At 40.2% G+C, this 18,998-nt stretch overlaps 1 long non-coding RNA gene across 1 annotated transcript; it reads right to left on the minus strand.

Annotated features, from left to right (window-relative positions):
• Positions 1 to 1,400: 1,400 nt before the first annotated feature.
• Positions 1,401 to 5,245, minus strand: LOC107783225 (uncharacterized). The gene is made up of 2 exons (XR_001647422.2): positions 4,735 to 5,245; positions 1,401 to 1,826 (listed from the first exon to the last, which is right to left on the minus strand). It is a non-coding gene; the product is annotated as an uncharacterized LOC107783225 (long non-coding RNA).
• Between the last annotated feature and the right edge of the window lie 13,753 nt (positions 5,246 to 18,998).

Raw genomic sequence — 18,998 nt, forward strand, 5'->3', positions numbered from 1 at the left:
CTAGGACTCAACACTCATAATAAAAATGATGTCATTAATTATTGACTTACAACATGCTCCCACTAACTCAAAGTAGTTTTTAAATCACTGGAAAGTCAAGTCAGAGTAATTTGTACTCTGTCACACCATGATGAAAAATAACGGGATAATTGTTCTATCCTGAATTCACGAGAAGATATTGTGTTCCCTTGGAACAATGACAGGAAATTCAATGGTCAAAGGAGGGAGTCTGATCGCATGAAGAAAAAGACTTTCTGGATCAGTGACCGGGCAATGTTCAGATGAGGGACTCCATATCTAACATGCCCGGTCAAACTCAAGATAGTGGAGCGACTTGAGTTTGAACCACCGGGAAGTTAAGGCAATATGGTAAGGAGGTAGTGTTGTTGAAGAAGCTTTCAGACTGCAGCCTTTAGTAACATACTGAAAAAGTTTTTCCATCTTTTTTTCCTCACCTTCAATCATAAGCAGTTCATTCTTGTGGCTGGATAGTTGAAAGCTGATGTCATTTAATTCCCTACAAAGACTCTACCTGTTGGGTATTTCATAAGTAGGAACACTGATTTCACTTCTTCAACTTGTTGTATTGGCATTCTGTTGATTTCATTTTTCTTGAGATGGTCATGTTCATGTCCTGATGCACCGATCCATAGGTGTGAAACTATGGTGAAGGAAGACATTAAAATGATGGGCAGACCTAAAATCACATGAAAGGAACTTGTCTCGAGAGACCTACAAATTCTTGTAGTGTAGGTTGCATTCCTCCATGCCGCTTATGAATGGTGTATCATTTGGTTATGAAATTATAAGGCCTTTGGGTTTCTTTCTTATTAAGTTCTCTTCCACTGTTCTTTGCACATCTGCTTGCCTTTGTCTACCTTATTTCCTCCTTCTTGACAGGTCTTGGTCATCTTACTTTTGTACTAACTCTATCTTACCTACAGGGAGGTCTTATGGTGACTAGAATGGCATATATGGCCAGGGAATATCAGAAGAAGCATTAGGCTGAAAAACCTGAAGTTGCACAAGCGAATCAAAGATATAAAGAACAAGCAAATGAGGTGTTTATGAGACTGTTTCTTCTAGAGCTGAAGAATGTTTCCAGTACTTGGGATTGGAAGCAAGAGAAGTCTCTCAAGCAGAAGAAGATAGCTTTCACTATGCATGAGGAGTGTCGTCAGGCTATCATGGATCATTTCAAGCGTTGAGTACTGTAAGAAGCAAAGAGAAGCCAGGGAAACTACCCCTGCAACAAGTGGCGGAGCCAGAATTTACATCAAGGGGTGTCTAATATAAATATAAATATAAATATATATATATCAAAAAATTTAGGGGAGTCAACATATAGTAAATATACATAAAATAGAAAAAATTATCTAGCAATACAATGTAATTTTCCGTTGTTGTTGAATGTGGCTCTGCCATTGTCTGCAACTTTGCATAGCATATAAGAGCTTAGACATAGTTATTAAGTATCAAAGAATTTGATGAAAGTTTATGTTGAAAAACATAGTATGCATAATTTGAGATAGTCATTTATGCATTTAGAAAGAACCACTTCTTTTAATCACGTGAAACATTTATTGCGCTCTAATGTTCTGGCAAGGAGCTTCCTCACGGTGAGCTCGCTATTTGCCTTAATCTATGTACTGTCTCCCTAGGCAGCCTGGTAGTGCTCCGTGGTATTGCCAAGCCATGCGAGCTAACCGTGGGGAGGCAGCTTTTTTGCTCGGACTTCAAATTGTGATGTTTTTGTTGCTATTTTGTCATTCCAACACTCTTCCAAATCATACCAAACGCCCATTATCACGCCTCCATCATATCACCTACATCATGGGATCCAGTTAACATATTTGTGACACTTTAATCATGTCATTAGATCGTAATTGACGTTTAAAAGTATGGGATCTATATTTTCTCCCACTTAATTAGGAACATTCATCCTTGAAGGTTAGACATGTCATTCTTAAGGCTACTATTGAACATAGACCTGCGTGCAAAATAATGTTAGAAACCGTAAGAAAAATTGGCCAAACACGTTATTGCTTGTCAGTACATCTTTGCAGTAAGTCTTCTTACTTATCTGTATATATAATAAGGCCTCGTTACAAAGACCTTTTAAGTTTTAAGTGTTGAAATTTAATATTTATTTATAGTATTATTTTTATATTTATCACTTAATAGAAAAAGATTAACGACCCGTTTACCATAGATTTTGCCAAAATATATTTGGTTTTTTTTTTTTTGGCAAATACATGTTTGGCCATAGATTTTATCTATATTTTGGCAAATTTCCAAAACCCAAAACCTAAATCCCAAAACCAGCTCAAAATATCACTATTATATTTTTTAAAATTGCCCCAAACTTTTGTATTTTATAAAAGAGTCCATCTTTTATTATTTTATAACAATGCTACTTCGTCTTCTCGGTCATCTGATAGTGTATTATGTAGTTCATTATAAAAATGATAATTTTGTACCAAATTTATTTATGTTCAGGACTATGATTTGCGATAATATAATAAATGTTATTGATAAAGGCACCATTGGGTATTTATGATAGTTTTTCACCATTGGGTATTTATGATAGTTTTTAGAACTTGCGGGTATAAGTCATGTTTCATGTTTTTTCACAAAAAAAAAGTGAAATATGTTTTGAAAATTTATGTCCAAACACATTTTCATCTTCAAACCAAACTTCATTCAAATCAGATTTTGCAAAATAATTTTGGGAATCTATGACCAAACGTTAGCTAAGAGGCCTGAAATTTCAGGATGCTGCTTCGCAGCACTAAAGTTTTAGCCTTGTGAGCCAAAAATTTCCTTCTCTGTCTACTGTAAGAATACATATTCCTTTTGTGATTTAAATTCAATGTCTAGTGATTAACTAAAAATTTAGACACAACAATCTTGATTAATTAAAATTATTTATTATGTTTGAATCACATAAGGATATTAAGGACTAATGTTTAAGTGATCTAAGTATTTTTTCTAATAAAATTGCCACAACATCTTTGGTTGAATAAAATTTAAAGTTAAGGATATCATAAGGAAAAAGATATTGATATTGTAATTGATTATGCATAATATAATAACTTCAGAACTTTTATTATATTTTTGCATAATTGATTAGGATAAAATATTAAATGTTATTTCATAATTACCTACTGTCACACCTCTTTTTTCCGAGGGAATGTGGAGTTTTTTCCAATTAAAGTGACATTATTCAAAATGAAATTATTTATTTAATTTAGAGTCTCCACTTGGAATAATTTATGGTGTCCCAAGATAGCAGTTTATTTTAAATCCCAAATCGAGGAAATTTGACTCTTATTTATGTCTGCGAACACAAAAGACCGAGTAAGGAATTCTGTTAACCCGGGAGAAGGTGTGAGGCATTCCCGAGTTTCGTGAGTTTAGCACGGTCTCTCAACTAGTATTAATTGGCCTAATTAAGTGAATTATTACATGTTTAGAGCCTATTGTGCATTTTTTACTTTCTAACCGCTTTTATTTAACTGTTTTGAGTATTTATGGAATTTATTTGAACAAGTTGCGATGTCGCGCACTCATTTATTTTTGTACACATTGCGAATCGTGTCACGTGAAACGCACCCGCGATTTATAATTTATTATTATTTAAAGTTATGGTTGAGTCACGTAAAATACACACTCGAATTGGGATTATGCATCATGACTATGCTACAGGAATTGTACCCATAGTCACGATAATTTATTAGTCGCGCCTAAAGCAAGCTACGATGTTCATGAATAATTATTATTCCTAAGTTTGAGATCGATCATGAAGGTCCAAAGTTTATGGAAAAGCGTATGATAGTGCTTAACTAGACAACTTCAATTATTTAACAAGTTCAAATTAATATCTTTTGTTCTTCCTTCAATTAGCAAACCACTAATAATAAACTAAGTGGGTGTTCTTTTCTTGATTACTTATATCAAACATGGATTATTGCGAGAAAAATTATGGCAAGCCTCACTACGCTGGGCCTTCATATTAAACCTCCAATCAGGTCATGCAAACAAGAATAGAAATGGGTTCACTGGAGTCCGAAAGTGACTCTTGAAAATGGCTAGCCCTTTAAGTAGGCCAACAAATCTTTTGTGGGGACTTAAACCATTAATCCATACATTTGTCGAGTCCAAACTGACTCTCATTTCATACACGGTCCATCGATGTGTAGTTTTCTTAACGTGATTTTGAAAGGCACAAATCAATAAATACACATGTTTATACTACAACATATTCAACATATTGAAGAAACAGAACCAAAGAAGAACATAGCCACACATGTAATTTCTTCTAACAAACTACAGTATCATCCATTATTACATTCACAATTACCAAGATCTAGAGCATATAACAAATTTACATGCTTTCAGTTCCATATGACCTTCAACGAATGACCTTCAGCTATCCAAATTTCCTATGACTTTACCTGTTTCTCATTAAAGATTTAACCAAATACTTGATTTTTCCAGTAATTTCAGAGATTAAAGAAGGAAAGAACTTCAAATAGATTTAGACTTTAGACATGTTGAATCCAAACTATTGAACATAATTAGAGAAAGCAGTATCATAATCTTAACATGGAAATAATATAAAATGCTTAATAACTTCACATGCTAAGTCTATGCATTTGGCCATAATTATGACAAATAGATCGAATTTTCTCATATAGACTTCAAACAGGGGCAACAGATATGTGAACATACCTAAGTAACCAAAGAATAATAGAGAATGGTCAAAGGATGGTTTGAAAATGAAATAGGAAATCCAGCAAGTCCAGCAACAGTGGATTCAATAACTTCAACACCTCTATCAGCTCAATCGACTCAGAGAAAACCAGAAAATATAGTGATTGAATAGAAATCAGAAAACCAACTCTAGACTTCCTTCTTCATCCCTTTTTATGACCTTTTTCCTTGCCTTTTTGGGAGTTTTAAACTTTTTCTAAATCTGAAGACTAGAGGTTGAAATCCAGATTTTTGTTTGAATTAAAAAAAATGAGGAGAAGATAGTGAATTCTCTTAAAATTTCTCTCGACAGTGTGAAAATTAGTCTCAAAAACGAAGAAAAGAGTATGAATTTCAGAGTGTGTTTTCGTGTGTGTGAGTGAGTAATATATGGCCCTCTTATATAGAGTGTGAGAATATGTTATGTGCACACAAAAATTAGAGAATAATTCTGGAATGTCAGTCTCTAAATTTTAGGAAAAAAAGCATTTTTTTCAACTGAAAATTGACAGTTGTCCCTGTTTCTAGATAATTCTTTTTATTTCCTACCTTTTAGCTTCTGAAAATCACCTCTTTTAACCCAAAATGACCTAATTCTTTCATCTTATTGCATTTTAGCCCTTTTTCTAGAAGCTTCTTCTAAGCTTTCAACAGATGAAATTGTTCTCATCTTAATCAAACATGTACTGCCCTTCTTATGGGCAGTACCCAGACATCTGGGCTGCCTGGCCAGCAGACCCAACTCTTCAAGCTAAAAGCCATGTCCAATGGGCTTGCCTGTGAATACAGCATGCCCAACGTCTTAATAAAATACACCAATCAAATCTGCTAGTTGGCTGAATTAATCCTTAATCTAAATATGCAGTTAATTCTTAATCTAATCATGAAATTGATTCCCAATATAAGAAACAACAAATTAAGAGTTATTACCATACTATGTGAACTTGAAATTACTAAATACAACAAAAAGAAAAAGAAAAGAAAAAAAATGATAAACTAAGATATGGAATAATAAAATAGTGACTAACAAGGAAAGAAGATCAAGCTACCTACTGGCTCCAAGTGAAAAGAGTGAGAAGGAACTCCCCAAAACTGTACAGGCCCGAGCACGAAACGTCCGATTACTGCCTTGAACTTCAGCGGCTTCGAAACGAACTAAAACTGACATAAATCGATTGCTCTCGTCATGAGCAAACGATTCACGTAAGTTTGAGTCGAATCGAATCAAATATCAAAGATAAACAAGAAAAAAAAGAAAACAGTTAGGATTTTTGGGATTCTAAGATAAAAAATTTGTGAGATTTGAGTGGCTTTTTGGGGAAATTGATGAGGGGATAGAGATGAGGAGGGTGAGGATTATGAGGTGTTAATTTAGGGTGGTTTGGAGTGGCACTGTAACGATCTGACCGGTCGTTTTGAGCTTTTGCACTTTGCTCGCCAGTTCTCGGGCATGGATAGTCCCGTGTGATGTATTATCACTCATGTAAACCGTTGGTTTTGGTTTTCAGGGTAATCAGAATGAATTTTGAAGGACAGTTCTCAGTTTGAAGCTTGAAATTTGGAAGGTTTGACTGAGATTTGACTTGTTTGAATATGATCTTGGATAGGAGTTTTTATGATTTGGTTAGTTCTGTTAGGTTATTTGGGACTTAGGAGCGTGATCGAAATGCATTTTGGATGTCCGTAGAATATTTAGGCTTGAATTGGCGAAATTGAGATTTTGGCATTTTTTGGTTGACAGGTGAGATTTTGATATAGGGGTCGGAATGGAATTTCGAAAGTTTCAGTAGCTCCGTTGTATCATTTTTGACGTGTGTGCAAAATTTTAGGTTATTCGGACAATGTTTGGTAGACTTTTTGATCGAAAGCGGAATCTGGAAGTTCTTGGAATTCTTAGGCTCGAATCCGATGTGATTTTTGTGTTTTGATGTTGTTTTGAGTGTTCCGAAGGTTGGAACAAGTTCGAATGAGGTTATGGGATATGTTGGCATGTTTGGTTGTGGTCCCGAGGGGCTCGAGCACGTTTTCAGATTGATTCCGGGCTATTTTTCCTTCATGTTTCACTACTGTATTCTGCTGATATCTGGTGCCTCAGTATTTCATCGCGTTTGCGAGGCACGTGTCGTGAATGTGTAGTGTATTCTCATGGCAGCAGCAAATTTCTCTTCGCGATCGCAAAGTTTGTCCCGCATTCGTATAGTGTTAGGTAATGACTTCTTCGCGTTCACGTATGGCATATCGCGTTCGCATAGAGTCGGGCTAGGAGCTGGGCTGGAGAGCCTTTCTTCATCGCGTTCGCGAGTCTTGGGACGCGTTCACATAGCTTTGTATCTAGTGTGTATCGCGTTAGCGAGGCTGGTGCCGCGAACACATAGAGCATTTTTGATGGCTGGTGTTTTTGTTCATCGCGAACGCGATGGTTATACCACGTTCGCGAAGATTGTTTTTGATGTCTGGGCAGAATGTTTAAATAGTCATTGTTCGCGATTTTGGGGCTAACTTTCATCATTTTTGGAGCTTTTGAGAAGGATTGAAGATTGAATCGAAGGGAAACACCTGGAGGTAAGATTTTTGAACTCAATACTCGATCCTATGTTAATTCTTACTTGTTTAATCATGAAATATGTAGAAATTAAAGCCTAAAATTGGGGAATTAGGGCTTGAATTTGGATAGTGTAAATTGGGAATTTGAAGGGGCAATTGAGGTCTGATTTTGATATCCTTGGTGTGTATAAACTCGTGAGAGGATGGAGATTCTATTGATGTGACATTTATCGGATTTCGAGACGTGGGCCCGAGGGCCGGGTTTGAGCAATTTTGGGATTTTTGATATAAATTGGATATTTTCGAGTGGGCTTTATTCCTTTAACATATTTTAATGGTATGTTCTAATTATGGCTAGATTTGGAGCATCCGGAGGTCGATTCATGAGGGAAAAGGCATCGCAGGCTAGAGTTGGACCGGATCAAGGTGAGTAATGATTGTAAATGATGTCCTGAGGGTATGAAACCCCAAATTGCATGTCGTTGTGCTATATTGAGGTGACGCACATGCTTGATGACGAGCGTGGTGTCGTGTGTTGTTGGGGATTGTGACTTAGTCCGTCCCGAATGACTATTTTACCACGTATTTGATTGAAATTTATTTGTGAACATCATGTTTTGGGTTGAACGCCATATTTGGGCCTCGTGCCAACTATTTGAACCCTTCGGGGATTTTTATTAATATTTCCTTACTGTTTAAACTTTATATTTGAACTCAGTCATGTTATATTCCACTATTTTCATACTCAACCATGTTTACTATGTTTTAACACTTAAATGATCTTTTAAATGATAATTGGGCTGAGAATCATGTTTTACTACTGCCGAGTGGCTTGTGAGGATTTTTGACTGAGTAAGGCCTAGGGCCTATGTTGTGAGGAAACACTGATCATGATTTGAGGCTGAGGGCCTGCGATATGCACGCCACGAGGTGGCTTGTTGATATGAGGCCGAGAGCCTAGTGATGATGCCACGAGATGACTTGATATTGCGCTTGGGCCGTAAGGGGCCCCTCTAGGAGTCTGCACACCCCCAGTGAGCGCCGATACCTATTGTGATGTGAGATATAGCCCGAGGGGCTGGTATTGTTCTGAGATATTGCCCGATGGGCGGATTTGTTGACTTTGTGCCCGAGGGGCGAACCTTTATGTGTTTATCTTTCTTATTTGTTTTCCATTACCTGTTTAATTGTTGAAAAGGTATTTCCCTGAAGTTTAACTAAACTTAAATGATTTTTTCGTATTTTTACTGGTTTTACTGCTTTATTATAGCCTGTAATGTGCCTTACGTGCTTTTTTATATCTCAGTCGTTTATTTATGATTATTACTCACTGAGTTGGAGTACTTACTTTACTCCCTGCACCCTATGTGCAGATTTAGGCACATCTGGTCCCGCTCCCGAGTGCTGATCTTTCCAGCTCAGGCAGATCCTAGGAGTCTCTAGGTAGCTGTCGGCGTTCGCACCCCAGAGCTTCTTCCCTATCTTATTTCTCCTTGTCTTAGTTTTGTATTGAACTCTATAGACTTTTCTTGATTATTCCGGATTTTAGATGCTCATGACTAGTGACACCCCAGTATCGGGCTGTGTTGAGTTTTATTTCCGCAAACTGTACTGTTAACAGAAAATAACAGAAAATGATCAAAGGATGGTCTAAGAATGAAAGAGGAAATCCATCAAGTCCAGCAGCAGTGGATTCAATAACTTCAACACCTCTAACAACTCAATCGACTCGGAGAAAACCAGAAAATATAGTGATTGAATAGAAATCAGAAAACCAACTCTAGACTTCCTTCTTCTTCCCTTTTTATGACCTTTTTCCTTGCCTTTTTGGGAGTTCTGAACTTTTTCTAAATATGAAGACTAGAGGTTGAAATCCAGATTTTTGTTTGAATTAAAAAAAATTAGGAGAAGATAGTGAATTCTCTGAAAATCTCCCTCGTTAGTGTGAAAATCAGTCTCAAAAATGAAGAAAAGAGTATGAATTTCAGAGGGTGTTTTCGTGTGTATGAGTGAGTGACATATGGCCTCTTATATAGAGTGTGACAATCTGTTATGTGCACAGAAAAATCAGAGAATAATTCTGGAATGTCAGTCCCTAAAATTTAGAAAAAGCATCTTTTTCAACTAAAAATGGATAGCTGTCCTTGTTTCTAGATAATTCTTTTTATTTCCTACCCTTTAGCTTCTAAAAATCACATTTTTAACCCTAAACTGACCTAATTCTTTCATTTTATTGCACTTTAGCCCTTTTTCTAGAAGCTTCTTCTAAGCTATCAACAAATGAAATTGTTCTCCTCTTAATCAAACCTGTACTACCTTTCTTATGGACAATACCTAGACATCTGGGCTGCCTGGCCAGCAGGCCCAACTCTTCAAGCTAAAAGCCATATCAAATGGGCCTGCCTGTCAATATAGCAGGCCCAACATCTGAACAAAATACACAATCAAATCTACTAGTTGGCTGAATTAATCCTTAATCTAAGAAACAACAAATTAAGAGTTATTACCATCCTACTTGAACTTGAAATTACTAAATGCAGCAAAAAGAAAAAGAAAAGAAAAGAAAAAGCTGAACCGAGAGATGGAATAATAAAATACTGACTAATAAGGAAAGAAGATCGATCTACCTACTGGCTCCAAGTGAAAAGAGTGAGAAGGAAGTCCCCAAAACTGTATAGGCTCGAGCACGAAACGTCCCATTACTGCCTTGAACTTCAGTGGCTTCGAAACAAACTAAAACTAACATAAATTGATTGATCTCGTCAAGAGCAATTGATTCACGTAAATTTGAGCCGAATCGAATCAAATCTCAAAGATAAACAAGAAAAAAAGAAAAAAAACTAGGGTTTCTGGGATTCTATGATCTAAAATTTATGAGATTTGAGTGGCTTTTTGGGGAAATTGATGAGGGGTTAGGGATGAAGAGGGTGTGAGGATTATGAGGTGTTAATTTGGGGTGGTTTGGAGTGGCGCCGTCGCCATGGACGGTTTTCGGCGACGCAGATGGCTGGGGTGAGAGAGTGGTGAGGGAGGTGAGTTTTTGGGAGGTCTCTAGGGTTTGGGAGGGGGGGGGGGGTCCAATTCGGATAGTTATAAGGGGGGCAGGTGATGAGTTGTGGACCGTAAAATCGATAAGAGATCAACGGATGAGATTTGTTTGGGGGTAAAACACGGGCGTTTTAATTAAAGAGGGAGATGGACCGGTTTGGTTGGTGAAGATTTGGCTGGGAGGTGAGTTTGACCAGATTTTATAATTGGGCTGATGGCGTTTTGCCCAATTTGCACACAAGGCAAATGGCCTCTTTCATTTTCTTTATTTTTCTTTCTTTTTCTTTGATGTTAAAACTCTAATTTTATTAATTTAAACAAGCTAAGTAAAATCTTAAATTAGACTTTAACTTAAATTACTTTGTAAAATTAATCTTATTTATTTTCACTAATTTAACACTAATCAATTTAAAACTAAAAGCTAAAATGTAGACATGACTATTGTATTTTTTTTTTTGTAATTTTTGTTTAATAATACAATTAATTCATGTAATTACATCCAAAATGCAATTAACATCTAACATGCTATGTAATGAAACATTGAACATTTTTGGTGTTTTTCTATGATTTTAAGATATTAAATATGCACGAAAAATGAAACTAATTGTAAACAATTTAACAAAAATTCCTAAATTTTTTGTCATGATCCTAAACCCGGACCAGGTCGTGATGACGCCTCTCGTGAAGACAAGGCCAGCCGACACATTCCCATTTCACTTTTAAGCAATTAAGATAATAAATATTAAGTCTTAAACATGATAAAATCTCAAAATAAGCAGTAAACAGTACAGTTTGTGGAACTAAAATCCAACACAGCTCGATACCGGGGTATCATCAGTCATGAGCATCTATCAATTTAATACAAGTCTAAAGAGTCTACAAAGATACTACAGAGTTACTAATAAGGGAAAGGAAATGAAATAAAGGGGGAGAAGCACGGGGCTGCGGACGCCAAACAACTACCTCGTGAACTCCGAAATATGCCAGGAGTTCTCAACTCTCGCAAGCAGGATTAGCAACGCCTGAATCTGCACACGAGATGCAGGGAGTAAAGTGAGTACTCCAACTCAGTGAGTAATAATCATAAATAAAGGATGAGAAGTAAGAAATCACGTAAGGCACAACACAGACTATAAGAAAGCAGTAAAAGCCAGTAAAAACAATGAAGCAGTAAAGATGTGTAAAGCCACTGAGTTCAGTTTAAACTTCATAAAATGCCTTTTGAAACAATTAAGCAAGTAAATGATAGTCAAATAGGAAAGATAAACAAATAAAGGATCGCCCCTCGGGCACAATGTCAACAAAACTGTCCCTCTGGCAATATCTCAGAAACAATACCAGCCCCTCAGGCTATATCTCACATCACAATAGGTACCCACGCTCACTGGGGGTATGCAAACTCTTGGAAGGGCCCCTTACGTCCCAAGTGCAATATCAAGCCATCTCTGGCATCATCACTAGGCTCTCGACCTCATATCAACAAGCCACCTCGTGGCGTACAAATCTCAAGCCCTTGGCCTCATAATCATAATCAGTATTTCCTCACAATATAGGCCATCGGCCTTACTAAGTTAGAATCTCACAACCACTCGGGCAACGGTAAAATATGGTGCTCAGCCCAAAATATCATTTAAAACATCATTTAAGTGTTAAAGTAGAGTAAACATGGCTGAGTTATGAAAATATTGGAATATAGCATGACTGAGTTCAAGTATAAAGTTAAAACAATGAGGAAATATCAATGAAAATCCCATAAGGGTTCAAATAGTTGGCACGAGGCCTAAATCTGGCATTTAGCCCAAAACATGATGATAACAAACAGTTTTCAGTCAAATATGCGGTAAAATAGTCATTCAGGACGGACTAAGTGACAATCCCCAACAGTGCACGACCCCATGCTCGTCATCTAGCGTGTGTGTCACCTCAATACAGCATAACAATGTGCAATCCGGTGTTTCATACCCTCGAGACAATCTTTACAATCATTACTCACCTTAATCCGGTCCAAACTCTAGCCTGCGACGCCTTTGCCCCTCGAATTGGCCTCCACTCGCATCAAATCTAACCAAATCAGAATCACGACGTCAAAATATGCTAAGGGAATGAAGCCCAAGCAAAAATAATCAATTTACAACACAAATCCCGAAATTACCAAAACCCGACCCCCAGGCCCGCGTCTCGGAATTTGATAAAATTCACATCAATGGATTCCTTATCACTCCCTGAGTTCATTCATACCGAAAGCATCAAAATCCAACCACAAACGACCCCTCAAATCCCAAATTCCAAGTCTCCAATTTCAAGCCTTAGTTCTTCAATTTTAAGCTTACATTCCATGATTAATTAGGTAGAATTCATATTAGAATCGAGTATTAAGTCTATGAATCTTACCTCCAAGTGTTTCCCCTTGAATCCCTCATCAATCCTCTTCAAAAAGCTCCAAAATTTCTCAAAATGGTGGAAATAAACACCAAAATCGCGGACAAGACGACTATTTAAATATTCTGCCCAGGCATCAATTCCTTCTTCGCGAACGCGGTCAACGCCTCGCGTTCGCGAAGCACAAACCAACTTTGACCAAAAAATCCTGTACGCGAATGTGATGGCTCCTCAGCTTGACCCTCCGCGATCGCGCTACCTCTCTCGCGAACACAATGAATAAAACACCTTGAACCCAGCTTCCCAATTTCCTCTACACGAACGCGGAGCCTCCCTCGCGAACGCGATGCACAATAATCCAACCCTTGCGAACGCGGAGCCTTCCTCACGAACGTGAAGGCTAAAATCTCAGACTCCTCAACTAACCCTTCGCGATCGCGGCTCCCCTCTCGCGAATGCGAAGGTCATTTGTCTGCAACACTGAGCAGCAGGTTTCTGCACTTCTCAACAACAAGAAATGGTCCGATTGACCACCTGAAACTCACCCGAGGCCCTAGGGACCTTAACCAAATATGCCAACATATCCCATAACATCATTCAAACTTGTTCCAACCTTCGAAACGCTCAAAACAACATCAAAACACCAAATTCGCATCAGATTCAAACCTAAGAATTCCAAAAATCTTCTAAATTATGCTTTTGATAAAAAACCTAACCAAACCACGTCCGAATGACATGAAATTTTTCACACACATCCCAAATGACACAACAGAACTACTACAACTCTCGGAATTCCATTACGACCCCTATATCAAAATCTCACCTATCAACCGGAAATCGCCAAAAATCCAATTTCGCCAATTCAAGCCTAAATCTACTCCGAACCTCCAAAACTCATTCCTATCACGCTCCTAAGTCCCAAATCACCTCCTGAAGCTATTTGAACCATCGGAACTCACATAAAATCCATCTAACACATAAGTCAATATCCGGTTGACTTTTCCAACTTAAGCTTCCTCAAAAGAGACTAAGTGTCTCAAACCTTATCAAATCCTTTCCGAACCCGAACCAACCAATCCGATCACATATAGAACCGATAAACAAGGCAATAAGAAGCAGAAATGGGGGAAACGGAGCGGCAACTCATGAGATGACTGGCTGGGTCATCACATCCTCCCCCTCTTAAACAAACGTTCGTCCTCGAACGAGTCAAGAAACATACCTGAAGCCTCAAACAGGTGAGGATATCTACTCTGCATCTCCCGTTTGGTCTAACAGTTAGCCTCATCCATGGGCCGACCTCTCCACTACACTTTCACTGAAGCTATATCCTTTGATCTCAACTTCCGAACCTGATGACCCAAAATGGCTACTGGCTCCACATCATAGGTCAAATCATCATCTAACTGAACCGTGATGAAATCTAGAACATGAGACAGATCCCCAATATACTTCCGGAGCATAGAAACATGAAATACCGGATGCACACTTCACAAGCTGGGTGGCAAAGCAAGCTCATAGGCCACCTCCCCAATCCTCCAAAGCACCTTAAAATGCCCAATGAACCGAGGACTCAATACCCTTCTTCCCAAATCTCATAACACCCTTCATGGGTGAAACCTTCAACAGAATTTTCTCACCAGCCATGTAGGACACATCTCAAACCTTCCTATCAGCATAACTCTTTTGCCTCGACTGTGCTGTACAAAGCCTCTCCTGAATCACCTTTACTTTTTCTAAAGTATTTTCACCAAATCTGTCCCCAGTAGCCTAGCCCCACCTAGCTCAAACCAACCAACTGGAGATCTACACAGCCTCCCATACAAAGCCTCATATGGAGCCATCTAAATACTCGACTGGTAGCTGTTGTTATAAGCAAACTCTGCAAGTGGTAGAAACTGATCCCATGACCCTCCGAAATCAATGACACAAGCACATAACATGTCCTCCAATATCTGAATAATGCGCTCGGACTGCCCGTCCGTCTGAGGGTGAAAAGCTGTGCTCAACTCAACCTGAGTACCCAACTCTCGCTGCACAGACCTCCAAAACTGCAAAGTACACTCAATGCCCCTATCTAAGATGATGGAAGCTGAGACACCATGCAAATGAACAATCTCCCAGATATAGATCTCTGCCAACCGCTCTAAAGAATAAGTAGTACACACAGGAATGAAGTGCGCGGACTTGGTCAGCCAATCCACAATCACCCAAACAACATCGAACTTTTTCAAAGTCCGTGGAAGTCCAACTACAAAGTCCATAGTGATCTGCTCCCACTTCCACTTTGGAATATCCATACGCTAAAGCAAGCCACCCGGTCTCTGATGCTCATATTTCACTACTGACAATTGAGACACCGAGCTACAAATCCCATAATGTCTTTCTTCATTTTCCTCCACCAATAATGCTGCCTCAAATCCTGATACATCTTTGCGGCACCTGGATGAATGGAATACCACGAGCTATGGGCCTCCTCCAGAATCAACTCCCGAAGCCCATCTAATTTGGGCACACAGATCCGGCCCTGCATCCTCAACACCCCATCATCACCAATGGTCACATCTCTGGCATCATCATGCTGAACTCTATCCTTAAGGACAAGCAAATGCGGATCATTATACTGGCATTCTCTGATGCGATCATATAAGGAAGACCGAGAAACCACACAAGCCTATACCCGGCTGAGCTCCAAAATATCTAACCTCACGAACCGATTGGTCAGGGCCTGGACATCAACTACAAGAGGTCTCTCCCCAACTGGAATATATGCCAAACTCCCCATACTCACCGCCTTTCGGCTCAAAGCATCGGCCACCATATTGTCCTTTCCCAGATAATACAATATAGTGATATCATAATACTTTAGCAGCTCCAACCACCTCCGCTACCTCAAATTAAGATCCTTTTGCTTGAACAAGTGCTGGAGGCTACGATGATCAGTAAACACCTCACGAGACACACCATACAAGTAGTGCCTCCAAATCTTCACCGCGTGAACTATGACAACCAACTCTAAATCATGAACGGGGTAGTTCTTCTTATGGGGCTTCAACTGATGAGAAGCATAACTAATAACTCTACCCTCCTGCATCAGTACACAACTAATACCAACTCTCGAAGCATCACAATACACAGTATATGAACCTGAAGGTGATAGCAAAACTAACACTGGAGCTGTGGTCAAGACTGTCTTAAGCTTCTAAAAGCTCTCCTCACACTTATCCGACCACACAAATGAAGCACCCTTCTGAGTCAACTTGGTCAAGGTCAATGCGATAGACGATAATAGCCTGTCAAATCAAGAAATCTGCAAATCTCTGTGGCTGAGGACGGTCTAGGCCAATTCTGAACCGCCTCTATCTTCTTCGGATCAACTTGAATACCCTCGCTGGATACCACGTGCCCTAAGAAAGCCACTGAACTGAGCCAAAACTCACACTTGGAGAATTTTGCATAAAGCTTCTCCTCCCTCAATCTCTGCAACACAACTCTTAAATGTTCTGCATGCTCCTCCTAACTACGCGAATACACCAGAATATCATCAATGAAGACTATGAAAAACGAGTCGAGATAAGACCGGAACACGCTGTTCATCAGATGCATGAACACTGCTGGGGCATTAGTCAGCCCAAAAGACATCACCAAAAACTCATAATGACCATATCGGGTCGTAAAAGCCGTCTTAAGAATATCCGAGTCGCTGATCTTCAACTGGTGGTAACCTAAACGGAGATCAATCTTGGAGAACACTCTCGCTCCCTGAAGCTTGTTGAATAAATCATCAATGCGAGGCAAATAATACTTGTTATTAACTGTTACTTTGTTCAATCGCCTATAATCAATGCACATACTCATAGTGCCATCCTTCTTCTTCACAAATAAAACCGGCACACTCCAAGGTGACACACTAGGCCGAATGAACCCCTTATCAAGGAGTTCATGAAACTGATCCTTTAACTCCTTCAACTCCGCTGGTGCCATACGATACGGCGGAATAGAAATATGCTGAGTGCCCAGCACCAAGTCAATACCAAAATCAATATCCCTGTCCGGTGGCATGCCCGACAGGTCTGCAAGGAACACATCGGGAAAATCCTTCACAATTGGAAGAGAATCAATACTGGGAGTCTCTACACTGACATCCTTCACAAAGGCTAGATACGAAAGACAACCCTTCCTAACCATACATTGGACCTTCAAGAATGAGATCACTCTACTAGGAACATAATTAGTCACATGTCACCACTTAATTCGTGGCACACCTAGTATAGCCAATATAACTGTCTTAGCATGGCAGTCCCGAATAGCACGACACAGAGATAGCCAATCCGTGCCCAAAATGACATCAAAATCCACCATACACAATAATAAAAGATCTACTCAGGTCTCCAAACACTCAATAGTCACCACACACGATCGGTACACGCGGTCTATAACAACAGTATCGCCCACCGGGGTAGATACATAAACAGGTAAAGCAAAAGACTCATAGGGCATACCTAAATAACGAGCAAAGTATGATGACACATAAGAAAAGGTGGAACCAGGATAAAATAATACAAAAGCATCTCTGTGGCAGACTAAAACAATACCTGTAATAACAACATCGAAAGCAATAACATCAGGTCTAGCGGAAGTGCATAGAAATGGGCCTGACCGCCACCTGATCGACCTCCCCCTCTAGGGCGACCCCTAGTTGACTGACCTCCACCCCTAGCTGGCTGGGCGGGTAGTGGTGAAGTAACAGGCGCTGAAGCCGATGGCTGACCCCTCTGCTGAGATAAACCCGCAAGACGACGAGGACACTGCCTCCACATATGACCCATCTCTCCACACTCATAACAACTCCTAGGTGTTGGAGAAGGGGACTAAAGGGAACCCCTTGCACCGGAGTGACTAGCAGATACACCTGGCATAGAAGTGCCCTGAACTGATAGAGCACGGGATGAACTCTGAGCTAGAAGGGCACTAAGTGATGACTGGCCCTGATGAGAACTATGAGAACCATGACCCGATGACACCCCACGATAACCTAGGCAAGCTGGCTGAGCAAGCCTGAATGGATGACCTCTGTTGTACTGAAACTGACCTCTCGAAGGAGCACCACTATAATTACCAGATCCTCGAGGCCTCTTGGCCTCCCTCTCGCTCAGGCGACGAACAGACTCAATCTCACGAGCAATGTCTACAACCTCCTCAAAGGTAGCACCAGTCACCCTCTCACTGGTCATGAGAATATAAAGCTGATAAGTGAGGCCATCAACAAACCTCCTAATCCTCTCTCTATCTATTGGAACTACCCAAATCGCATGACGAGCTAACTTGGAGAACCTCATCTCATACTGCGTCGCAGTCATCTCTCTCTAACGCAACCACTCAAACTGCCTGAGCAGCTCCTCTCTGCGAGTTTACGGTATATACTTCTCCAGAAAGAGAACGGAGAACTGCTGCCAGGTAACGGGTGCTGCACCAATAGGCTTACGCCTCTTAAAAGCCTTCCACCAAGTGAAGGCAACTCTAGAAAACTGCTAAGTAGTGAAAGCGGCCCCGCTGGTCTCCAGAATACTCGTTGTACGAATCATCCTTTGACATTTTCCAAGAAACCCTGGGCATCCTCACCCTATGCACTGCTGAAGGTCGGAGGCTGAAGTCTACCAAAACCTCTCCAACCTACGCTGCTTGTCCTCTGGCATGGCAGGAACTACATAGTCCTAAGCAGCTGCAACCGGCTGGGCTGGATGCGCCCCCGGGGTATGAAGTCCCTGCACGACCTGCTCAGGTGTGCGAGCGGCGGGCATCTGAATGCCTCCCCCGGCCTGAGAAGTAGCTGCGGATGTAGTAGTGGAGACCGCCTGAGCTAGGCCAGTGCAAACTGATAGAATCTGAGCCAAGGCCTCCTGAAGACCCTGAATCACAATGGGCACAACTGGTGCCTGAGATGGTGCTGCTGGAGCGACCACAACTGGGACCTGATCCTGAACTGGGGCGGCTGGTGGATGTGCAGGTGCTGCTCTAGCTACTGTACGGGCTACACCTCTGCCCCTACCGCGACCACGACCGCGTCCTCAGCCTATAGTGGCCACAGCTGGTGGTACGGGTGGTCGTCCATCCGGACTAGTAGCGAGTGTCCTCACCATCTGTGAGAAAATAGAATAACAGAGTTTCGTACTCTGATCAACAAATTCGCACGACAAAAATTTCAAGAATATGAAGTTATTCCTAAAGGTTTTGCAGCCTCTCGAGGATAAATACAAACGTTTCCTTACCAA

The sequence above is a fragment of the Nicotiana tabacum genome, chromosome 10, assembly GCF_000715075.1.
Source record: "Nicotiana tabacum cultivar K326 chromosome 10, ASM71507v2, whole genome shotgun sequence".
Lineage (NCBI taxonomy): Eukaryota > Viridiplantae > Streptophyta > Magnoliopsida > Solanales > Solanaceae > Nicotiana > Nicotiana tabacum.